Source organism: Schistocerca cancellata, unplaced genomic scaffold (assembly GCF_023864275.1).
Source record: "Schistocerca cancellata isolate TAMUIC-IGC-003103 unplaced genomic scaffold, iqSchCanc2.1 HiC_scaffold_1151, whole genome shotgun sequence".
NCBI lineage: Eukaryota > Metazoa > Arthropoda > Insecta > Orthoptera > Acrididae > Schistocerca > Schistocerca cancellata.
Genome location: NW_026047150.1, coordinates 8,389,221 through 8,401,745, shown reverse-complemented (window position 1 = coordinate 8,401,745; position 12,525 = coordinate 8,389,221).

The following is a 12,525-nucleotide window of genomic DNA, read 5'->3' as shown; positions in this document are numbered from 1 at the left end:
ACTCAATTTTTGGCCGCTTTTGCTGCCTTGTAGTTTACCTAGGACCTTAAGATTTGGCACGAACCGAGATCTGGCAGCCACATTACATAAGAAAAAGCCAGAAATGGTAATGTGTAGAAAAAACCGCAGAAAATCTTACGTTTAATACATTTGTTTTCGAAATGGCGTAACTGCAAATAGTCACAATTGACGCATTTCTATCGTAAACGTTTACATTTATCTTCTGGCAGTTAAAGTCGCGTGATGAGCCTGCGGGTGCACCAATCTGTACGTAATTTAAGCATCTAAGTTGTTGCAGTCGACAAGTAAGGAGCACAGCAAGTCAAGTTTTAGTTTTTGAAAACTCAATTTTTGCCGCTTTTGCTGCCTTGCAGTTGACCTACGACCTTAAGATTTGGCACGAACCGAGCACTGGCAGCCACATTACACAAGAAAAAGCCAGAAGTGGTAATGTGTAGAAACAACCGCAGAATATCTTACGTTTAATACATTTGTTTTCGAAATGACGTAACTGCAAATCGTCACAATGGACGCATTTCTCTCGGAAACGTTTACATTTATCTTCTGGCAGTTAAAGTCGCGTGATGAGCCTTGCGGGTGCACCACCCTGTACGTAATTTAAGCATTTAAGTTGTTGCAGTTGAAAAGTAAGGAGCACAGCAAGTCAAGTTTTAGTTTTTGAAAACTCAATTTTTTGCCGCTTTTGCTGCCTTGTAGTTGACCTACGACCTTAAGATTTGGCACGAACCGAGCTCTGGCAGCCATATTACACAAGAAAAAGCCAGAAGTGGTAATATGTAGAAAAAAATGCAGAAAATCTTACGTTTAATACTTTAGTTTTTGAAATGACGTAACTCCAAATCGTCACAATGGACGCATTTCTATCGGAAACGTTTACATTTATCTTCTGGCAGTTAAAGTCGCGTGATGAGCCTTGCAGGCGCACCACTCTGTACGTAATTTAAGCATCTAAGTTGTTGCAGTCGACATGTAAGGAGCACAGCAAGTCAAGAATTAGTTTTGAAAACTCAATTTTTGGCCGCTTTTGCTGCCTTGTAGTTGACCTAGGACCTTAAGATTTGGCACGAACCGAGCTGTGGCAGCCACATTATACAACAAAAAGCCAGAAGTGGTAATGTGTAGAAAAAACCACAGAAAATCTTACGTTTAATACATCTGTTTTCGAAATGACGTAACTGCAAATCGTCACAATTGACGCATTTCTATCGGAAACGTTTACATTTATCTTCTGGCAGTTGAAGTCGCGTGATGAGCCTTGCGGGTGCACCACCCTGTACGTAATTTAATCATCTAAGTTGTTGCAGTCGACAAGTAAGGAGCACAGCAAGTCAAGTTTTAGTTTTTGAAAACTCAATTTCTGGCCGCTTTGGCTGCCTTGTAGTTGACCTAGGACCTTAAGATTTGGCACGAACCGAGCTCTGGCAACCACATTACACAAGAAAAAGCCAGAAGTGGTAATGTGTAGAAAAAACCGCAGAAAATCTTACGTTTAGTACATTTGTTTTCGAAATGACGTAACTGCAAATCGTCACAATTGACGCATTTCTATCGGAAACGTTTACATTTACCTTCTGGCAGTTAAAGTCGCGTGATGAGCCTTGCGGGCGCACCACCCTGTACGTAATTTAAGCATTTAAGTTGTTGCAGTCGACAAGTAAGGCGCACAGCAAGTCAAGTATTAGTTATTGAAAACTCAATTTTTGGCCGCTTTTGCTGCCTTGTAGTTGACCTAGGACCTTAAGATTTGGCACGAACCGAGCTCTGGCAACCACATTACACAAGAAAAAGCCAGAAGTGGTAATGTGTAGAAAAAACCGCAGAAAATCTTACGTTTAATACATTTGTTTTCGAAATGACGTAACTGCAAATCGTCACAATGGACGCATTTCTATCGGAAACGTTTACATTTATATTCTGGCAGTTAAATTCGCGTGATGAGCCTTGCGGGTGCACCACTCTGTACGCAATTTATGCATCTAAGTTGTTGCAGTCGACAAGTAAGGAGCACAGCAAGTCAAGTTTTAGTTTTTGAAAACTCAATTTTTGGCCGCTTTTGCTGCCTTGTAGTTGACCTAGGATCTTAATAGTTGGTACGAACCGAGCTCTGGCAGCCACATTACACAAGAAAAAGCCAGAAGTGGTAATGTGTAGAAAAAACCGCAGAAAATCTTACGTTTAATACATTTGTTTTCGAAATGACGTAACTGGAAAGCGTCACAATGGACGCATTTCTATCGGAAACGTTTACATTTATCTTCTGGCAGTTAAAGTCGCGTGATGAGCCTTGCGGGCGCACCACTCTGTACGTAATTTAAGCATCTAAGTTGTTGCAGTCGACAAGTAAGGAGCACAGCAAGTCAAGTTTTAGTTTTTTAAAACTCAATTTTTGGCCGATTTTGCTGCCTTGTAGTTGACCTAGGACCTTCAGATTTGGCACAAACCGAGCTGTGGCAGCCACGTAACACAAGAAAAAGCCAGAAGTGGTAATGTATAGAAAAAACCGCAGAAAATCGTACGTTTAATACATTTGTTTTCGAAATGACGTAACTGCAAATCGTCACAATGGACGCATTTCAATCGGAAACGATTATATTTATCTTCTGGCATTTAAAGTCGCGTGATGAGCTTTGCGGGAGCACCACTCTGTACGTAATTTAAGCATCTAAGTTGTTGCAGTCGACATGTAAGGAGCACAGCAAGTCAAGTATTAGTTTTGAAAACTCAATTTTTGGCCGGGTTTGCTGCCTTGTAGTTGACCTAGGACCTTAAGATTTGGCACGAACCGAGATCTGGCAGCCACATTACACAAGAAAAGCCAGAAGTGGTAATGTGTAGAAAAAACCGCAGAATATCTTACGTTTAATACATTTGTTTTCGAAATGACGTAACTGCAAATCGTCACAATGTACGCATTTCTATCGGAAAAGTTTACATTTATCTTCTGGCAGTTAAAGTCGCGTGATGAGCCTTGCGGGTGCACCACCCTGTACGTAATTTAAGCATCTAAGTTGTTGCAGTCGACAAGTAAGGAGCACTGCAAGTCAAGTATTTGTTTTTGAAAACTCAATTTTTGGCCGCTTTTGCTGCCTTGTAGTTGACCTACGACCTTAAGATTTGGCACGATCCGAGCTCTGGCAGCCACATTACACAAGAAAAAGCCAGATGTGGTAATGTGTAGAAAAAACCGCAGAAAATCTTACGTTTAATTCATATGTTTTCGAAATGACGTAACTGCAAATCGTCACAATGGACGCATTTCTATCGGAAACGTTTACATTTATCTTCTGGCAGTTAAAGTCGCGTGATGAGCCTTGCGATTGCACCACCCTGTACGTAATTTAAGCATTTAAGTTGTTGCAGTTGATAAGTAAGGAGCACAGCAAGTCAAGTTTAAGTTTTTGAAAACTCAATTTTTGGCCGCATTTGCTGCCTTGTAGTTGACCTAGGACCTTAAGATTTGGCACGAACCGAGCTCTGGCAGCCACATTACACAAGAAAAAGCCAGAAGTGGTAATGTGTAGGAAAAACCGTAGAAAATCTTACGTTTAATACATTTGTTTTTGAAATGACGTAACTGCAAATCGTCACAATGGACGCATTTCTATCGGAAACGTTTACATTTATCTTCTGGCAGTTAAAGTCGCGTGATGAGCCTTGCGGGTGCACCACCCTGTACGTAATTTAAGCATCTAAGTTGTTGCAGTCGACAAGTAAGGAGCACAGGAAGTCAAGTTTTAGTTTTTGAAAACTCAATTTTTGGCCGCTTTTGCTGCCTTGTAGTTGACCTAGGACCTTAAGATTTGGTACGAACCGAGATCTGGCAGCCACATTACATAAGAAAAAGCCAGAAGTGGTAATGTGTAGAAAAAACCGTAGAAAATCTTACGTTTAATACATTTGTTTTCGAAATGGCGTAACTGCAAATCGTCACAATTGACGCATTTCTATCGTAAACGTTTACATTTATCTTCTGGCAGTTAAAGTCGCGTGATGAGCCTGCGGGTGCACCAATCTGTACGTAATTTAAGCATCTAAGTTGTTGCAGTCGACAAGTAAGGAGCACAGCAAGTCAAGTTTTAGTTTTTGAAAACTCAATTTTTGGCCGCTTTTGCTGCCTTGCAGTTGACCTACGACCTTATGATTTGGCACGAACCGAGATCTGGCAGCCACATTACACAAGAAAAAGCCAGAAGTGGTAATGTGTAGAAAAAACAGCAGAAAATCTTACGTTTAATACATTTGTTTTCGAAATGACGTAACTGGAAAGCGTCACAATGGACGCATTTCTATCGGAAACGTTTACATTTATCTTCTGGCAGTTAAAGTCGCGTGGTGAAACTTGCGGGTGCACCACCCTGTACGTAATTTAAGCATCTAAGTTGTTGCAGTCGACAACTAAGGAGCACAGCATGTCAAGTTTTAATTTTTGAAAACTGAATTTTTGGCTGTTTTGCTACCTTGTAGTTGACCTAGAACCTTAAGATTTGGCACGAACCGAGCTCTGGCAGCCACATTACACAAGAAAAAGCCAGAAGTGGTAATGTGTAAAAAAAACCGCAGAAAATCTTACGTTTAATACATTTCTTTTCGAAATGACGTAACTGCAAATCGTCACAATGGACGCATTTCTATCGGAAACGTTTACATTTATCTTCTGGCAGTTAAAGTCGCGTGATGAGCCTTGCGGGCGCACCACTCTGTACGTAATTTAAGCATCTAAGTTGTTGCAGTCGACAAGTAAGGAGCACAGCAAGTCAAGTTTTAGTTTTTTAAAACTCAATTTTTGGCCGCTTTTGCTGCCTTGTAGTTGACCTAGGACCTTCAGATTTGGCACAAACCGAGCTGTGGCAGCCACGTAACACAAGAAAAAGCCAGAAGTGGTAATGTATAGAAAAAACCGCAGAAAATCGTACGTTTAATACATTTGTTTTCGAAATGACGTAACTGCAAATCGTCACAATGGACGCATTTCAATCGGAAACGATTATATTTATCTTCTGGCATTTAAAGTCGCGTGATGAGCTTTGCGGGAGCACCACTCTGTACGTAATTTAAGCATCTAAGTTGTTGCAGTCGACATGTAAGGAGCACAGCAAGTCAAGTATTAGTTTTGAAAACTCAATTTTTGGCCGGGTTTGCTGCCTTGTAGTTGACCTAGGACCTTAAGATTTGGCACGAACCGAGATCTGGCAGCCACATTACACAAGAAAAGCCAGAAGTGGTAATGTGTAGAAAAAACCGCAGAATATCTTACGTTTAATACATTTGTTTTCGAAATGACGTAACTGCAAATCGTCACAATGTACGCATTTCTATCGGAAAAGTTTACATTTATCTTCTGGCAGTTAAAGTCGCGTGATGAGCCTTGCGGGTGCACCACCCTGTACGTAATTTAAGCATCTAAGTTGTTGCAGTCGACAAGTAAGGAGCACTGCAAGTCAAGTATTTGTTTTTGAAAACTCAATTTTTGGCCGCTTTTGCTGCCTTGTAGTTGACCTACGACCTTAAGATTTGGCACGATCCGAGCTCTGGCAGCCACATTACACAAGAAAAAGCCAGATGTGGTAATGTGTAGAAAAAACCGCAGAAAATCTTACGTTTAATTCATATGTTTTCGAAATGACGTAACTGCAAATCGTCACAATGGACGCATTTCTATCGGAAACGTTTACATTTATCTTCTGGCAGTTAAAGTCGCGTGATGAGCCTTGCGATTGCACCACCCTGTACGTAATTTAAGCATTTAAGTTGTTGCAGTTGATAAGTAAGGAGCACAGCAAGTCAAGTTTAAGTTTTTGAAAACTCAATTTTTGGCCGCATTTGCTGCCTTGTAGTTGACCTAGGACCTTAAGATTTGGCACGAACCGAGCTCTGGCAGCCACATTACACAAGAAAAAGCCAGAAGTGGTAATGTGTAGGAAAAACCGTAGAAAATCTTACGTTTAATACATTTGTTTTTGAAATGACGTAACTGCAAATCGTCACAATGGACGCATTTCTATCGGAAACGTTTACATTTATCTTCTGGCAGTTAAAGTCGCGTGATGAGCCTTGCGGGTGCACCACCCTGTACGTAGTTTAAGCATCTAAGTTGTTGCAGTCGACAAGTAAGGAGCACAGGAAGTCAAGTTTTAGTTTTTGAAAACTCAATTTTTGGCCGCTTTTGCTGCCTTGTAGTTGACCTAGGACCTTAAGATTTGGTACGAACCGAGATCTGGTAGCCACATTACATAAGAAAAAGCCAGAAGTGGTAATGTGTAGAAAAAACCGTAGAAAATCTTACGTTTAATACATTTGTTTTCGAAATGGCGTAACTGCAAATCGTCACAATTGACGCATTTCTATCGTAAACGTTTACATTTATCTTCTGGCAGTTAAAGTCGCGTGATGAGCCTGCGGGTGCACCAATCTGTACGTAATTTAAGCATCTAAGTTGTTGCAGTCGACAAGTAAGGAGCACAGCAAGTAAAGTTATAGTTTTTGAAAACTCAATTTTTGCCGCTTTTGCTGCCTTGCAGTTGACCTACGACCTTATGATTTGGCACGAACCGAGCTCTGGCAGCCACATTACACAAGAAAAAGCCAGAAGTGGTAATGTGTAGAAAAAACAGCAGAAAATCTTACGTTTAATACATTTGTTTTCGAAATGACGTAACTGGAAAGCGTCACAATGGACGCATTTCTATCGGAAACGTTTACATTTATCTTCTGGCAGTTAAAGTCGCGTGGTGAAACTTGCGGGTGCACCACCCTGTACGTAATTTAAGCATCTAAGTTGTTGCAGTCGACAACTAAGGAGCACAGCATGTCAAGTTTTAATTTTTGAAAACTGAATTTTTGGCTGTTTTGCTACCTTGTAGTTGACCTAGAACCTTAAGATTTGGCACGAACCGAGCTCTGGCAGCCACATTACACAAGAAAAAGCCAGAAGTGGTAATGTGTAAAAAAACCGCAGAAAATCTTACGTTTAATACATTTCTTTTCGAAATGACGTAACTGCAAATCGTCACAATGGACGCATTTCTATCGGAAACGTTTACATTTATCTTCTGGCAGTTAAAGTCGCGTGATGAGCCTTGCGGGCGCACCACTCTGTACGTAATTTAAGCATCTAAGTTGTTGCAGTCGACAAGTAAGGAGCACAGCAAGTCAAGTTTTAGTTTTTTAAAACTCAATTTTTGGCCGCTTTTGCTGCCTTGTAGTTGACCTAGGACCTTCAGATTTGGCACAAACCGAGCTGTGGCAGCCACGTAACACAAGAAAAAGCCAGAAGTGGTAATGTATAGAAAAAACCGCAGAAAATCGTACGTTTAATACATTTGTTTTCGAAATGACGTAACTGCAAATCGTCACAATGGACGCATTTCAATCGGAAACGATTATATTTATCTTCTGGCATTTAAAGTCGCGTGATGAGCTTTGCGGGAGCACCACTCTGTACGTAATTTAAGCATCTAAGTTGTTGCAGTCGACATGTAAGGAGCACAGCAAGTCAAGTATTAGTTTTGAAAACTCAATTTTTGGCCGGGTTTGCTGCCTTGTAGTTGACCTAGGACCTTAAGATTTGGCACGAACCGAGATCTGGCAGCCACATTACACAAGAAAAGCCAGAAGTGGTAATGTGTAGAAAAAACCGCAGAATATCTTACGTTTAATACATTTGTTTTCGAAATGACGTAACTGCAAATCGTCACAATGTACGCATTTCTATCGGAAAAGTTTACATTTATCTTCTGGCAGTTAAAGTCGCGTGATGAGCCTTGCGGGTGCACCACCCTGTACGTAATTTAAGCATCTAAGTTGTTGCAGTCGACAAGTAAGGAGCACTGCAAGTCAAGTATTTGTTTTTGAAAACTCAATTTTTGGCCGCTTTTGCTGCCTTGTAGTTGACCTACGACCTTAAGATTTGGCACGAACCGAGATCTGGCAGCCACATTACACAAGAAAAAGCCAGATGTGGTAATGTGTAGAAAAAACCGCAGAAAATCTTACGTTTAATTCATATGTTTTCGAAATGACGTAACTGCAAATCGTCACAATGGACGCATTTCTATCGGAAACGTTTACATTTATCTTCTGGCAGTTAAAGTCGCGTGATGAGCCTTGCGATTGCACCACCCTGTACGTAATTTAAGCATTTAAGTTGTTGCAGTTGATAAGTAAGGAGCACAGCAAGTCTAGTTTTAGTTTTTGAAAACTCAATTTTTGGCCGCATTTGCTGCCTTGTAGTTGACCTAGGACCTTAAGATTTGGTACGAACCGAGCTCTGGCAGCCACATTACACAAGAAAAAGCCAGAAGTGGTAATGTGTAGGAAAAACCGTAGAAAATCTTACGTTTAATACATTTGTTTTTGAAATGACGTAACTGCAAATCGTCACAATGGACGCATTTCTATCGGAAACGTTTACATTTATCTTCTGGCAGTTAAAGTCGCGTGATGAGCCTTGCGGGTGCACCACCCTGTACGTAATTTAAGCATCTAAGTTGTTGCAGTCGACAAGTAAGGAGCACAGGAAGTCAAGTTTTAGTTTTTGAAAACTCAATTTTTGGCCGCTTTTGCTGCCTTGTAGTTGACCTAGGACCTTAAGATTTGGTACGAACCGAGATCTGGCAGCCACATTACATAAGAAAAAGCCAGAAGTGGTAATGTGTAGAAAAAACCGTAGAAAATCTTACGTTTAATACATTTGTTTTCGAAATGGCGTAACTGCAAATCGTCACAATTGACGCATTTCTATCGTAAACGTTTACATTTATCTTCTGGCAGTTAAAGTCGCGTGATGAGCCTGCGGGTGCACCAATCTGTACGTAATTTAAGCATCTAAGTTGTTGCAGTCGACAAGTAAGGAGCACAGCAAGTCAAGTTTTAGTTTTTGAAAACTCAATTTTTGCCGCTTTTGCTGCCTTGCAGTTGACCTACGACCTTATGATTTGGCACGAACCGAGCTCTGGCAGCCACATTACACAAGAAAAAGCCAGAAGTGGTAATGTGTAAAAAAAACCGCAGAAAATCTTACGTTTAATACATTTCTTTTCGAAATGACGTAACTGCAAATCGTCACAATGGACGCATTTCTATCGGAAACGTTTACATTTATCTTCTGGCAGTTAAAGTCGCGTGATGAGCCTTGCGGGCGCACCACTCTGTACGTAATTTAAGCATCTAAGTTGTTGCAGTCGACAAGTAAGGAGCACAGCAAGTCAAGTTTTAGTTTTTGAAAACTCAATTTTTGGCCGATTTTGCTGCCTTGTAGTTGACCTAGGACCTTCAGATTTGGCACAAACCGAGCTGTGGCAGCCACGTAACACAAGAAAAAGCCAGAAGTGGTAATGTATAGAAAAAACCGCAGAAAATCGTACGTTTAATACATTTGTTTTCGAAATGACGTAACTGCAAATCGTCACAATGGACGCATTTCAATCGGAAACGATTATATTTATCTTCTGGCATTTAAAGTCGCGTGATGAGCTTTGCGGGAGCACCACTCTGTACGTAATTTAAGCATCTAAGTTGTTGCAGTCGACATGTAAGGAGCACAGCAAGTCAAGTATTAGTTTTGAAAACTCAATTTTTGGCCGGGTTTGCTGCCTTGTAGTTGACCTAGGACCTTAAGATTTGGCACGAACCGAGATCTGGCAGCCACATTACACAAGAAAAGCCAGAAGTGGTAATGTGTAGAAAAAACCGCAGAATATCTTACGTTTAATACATTTGTTTTCGAAATGACGTAACTGCAAATCGTCACAATGTACGCATTTCTATCGGAAAAGTTTACATTTATCTTCTGGCAGTTAAAGTCGCGTGATGAGCCTTGCGGGTGCACCACCCTGTACGTAATTTAAGCATCTAAGTTGTTGCAGTCGACAAGTAAGGAGCACTGCAAGTCAAGTATTTGTTTTTGAAAACTCAATTTTTGGCCGCTTTTGCTGCCTTGTAGTTGACCTACGACCTTAAGATTTGGCACGATCCGAGCTCTGGCAGCCACACTACACAAGAAAAAGCCAGATGTGGTAATGTGTAGAAAAAACCGCAGAAAATCTTACGTTTAATTCATATGTTTTCGAAATGACGTAACTGCAAATCGTCACAATGGACGCATTTCTATCGGAAACGTTTACATTTATCTTCTGGCAGTTAAAGTCGCGTGATGAGCCTTGCGATTGCACCACCCTGTACGTAATTTAAGCATTTAAGTTGCTGCAGTCGATAAGTAAGGAGCACAGCAAGTCAAGTTTAAGTTTTTGAAAACTCAATTTTTGGCCGCTTTTGCTGCCTTGTAGTTGACCTAGGACCTTAAGATTTGGTACGAACCGAGATCTGGCAGCCACATTACATAAGAAAAAGCCAGAAGTGGTAATGTGTAGAAAAAACCGTAGAAAATCTTACGTTTAATACATTTGTTTTCGAAATGGCGTAACTGCAAATCGTCACAATTGACGCATTTCTATCGTAAACGTTTACATTTATCTTCTGGCAGTTAAAGTCGCGTGATGAGCCTGCGGGTGCACCAATCTGTACGTAATTTAAGCATCTAAGTTGTTGCAGTCGACAAGTAAGGAGCACAGCAAGTCAAGTTTTAGTTTTTGAAAACTCAATTTTTGCCGCTTTTGCTGCCTTGCAGTTGACCTACGACCTTATGATTTGGCACGAACCGAGCGCTGGCAGCCACATTACACAAGAAAAAGCCAGAAGTGGTAATGTGTAGAAAAAACAGCAGAAAATCTTACGTTTAATACATTTGTTTTCGAAATGACGTAACTGGAAAGCGTCACAATGGACGCATTTCTATCGGAAACGTTTACATTTATCTTCTGGCTGTTAAAGTCGCGTGGTGAAACTTGCGGGTGCACCACCCTGTACGTAATTTAAGCATCTAAGTTGTTGCAGTCTACAACTAAGGAGCACAGCATGTCAAGTTTTAGTTTTTGAAAACTGAATTTTTGGCTGTTTTGCTACCTTGTAGTTGACCTAGAACCTTAAGATTTGGCACGAACCGAGCTCTGGCAGCCACATTACACAAGAAAAAGCCAGAAGTGGTAATGTGTAGAAAAAACCGCAGAAAATCTTACGTTTAAACATTTGTTTTCGAAATGACGTAACTGGAAAGCGTCACAATGGACGCATTTATATCGGAAACGTTTACATTTATCTTCTGGCAGTTAAAGTCGCGTGGTGAAACTTGCGGGTGCACCACCCTGTACGTAATTTAAGCATCTAAGTTGTTGCAGTCGACAAGTAAGGAGCACAGCAAGTCAAGTTTTAGTTTTTTAAAACTCAATTTTTGGCTGTTTTGCTACCTTGTAGTTGACCTAGAACCTTAAGATTTGGCACGAACCGAGCTGTGGCAGCCACGTAACACAAGAAAAAGCCAGAAGTGGTAATGTATAGAAAAAACCGCAGAAAATCGTACGTTTAATACATTTGTTTTCGAAATGACGTAACTGCAAATCGTCACAATGGACGCATTTCAATCGGAAACGATTATATTTATCTTCTGGCATTTAAAGTCGCGTGATGAGCTTTGCGGGAGCACCACTCTGTACGTAATTTAAGCATCTAAGTTGTTGCAGTCGACATGTAAGGAGCACAGCAAGTCAAGTATTAGTTTTGAAAACTCAATTTTTGGCCGGGTTTGCTGCCTTGTAGTTGACCTAGGACCTTAAGATTTGGCACGAACCGAGATCTGGCAGCCACATTACACAAGAAAAGCCAGAAGTGGTAATGTGTAGAAAAAACCGCAGAATATCTTACGTTTAATACATTTGTTTTCGAAATGACGTAACTGCAAATCGTCACAATGTACGCATTTCTATCGGAAAAGTTTACATTTATCTTCTGGCAGTTAAAGTCGCGTGATGAGCCTTGCGGGTGCACCACCCTGTACGTAATTTAAGCATCTAAGTTGTTGCAGTCGACAAGTAAGGAGCACTGCAAGTCAAGTATTTGGTTTTGAAAACTCAATTTTTGGCCGCTTTTGCTGCCTTGTAGTTGACCTACGACCTTAAGATTTGGCACGATCCGAGCTCTGGCAGCCACATTACACAAGAAAAAGCCAGATGTGGTAATGTGTAGAAAAAACCGCAGAAAATCTTACGTTTAATTCATATGTTCTCGAAATGACGTAACTGCAAATCGTCACAATGGACGCATTTCTATCGGAAACGTTTACATTTATCTTCTGGCAGTTAAAGTCGCGTGATGAGCCTTGCGATTGCACCACCCTGTACGTAATTTAAGCATTTAAGTTGTTGCAGTTGATAAGTAAGGAGCACAGCAAGTCAAGTTTTAGTTTTTGAAAACTCAATTTTTGGCCGCATTTGCTGCCTTGTAGTTGACCTAGGTCCTTAAGATTTGGCACGAACCGAGCTCTGGCAGCCACATTACACAAGAAAAAGCCAGAAGTGGTAATGTGTAGGAAAAACCGTAGAAAATCTTACGTTTAATACATTTGTTTTTGAAATGACGTAACTGCAAATCGTCACAATGGACGCATTTCTATCG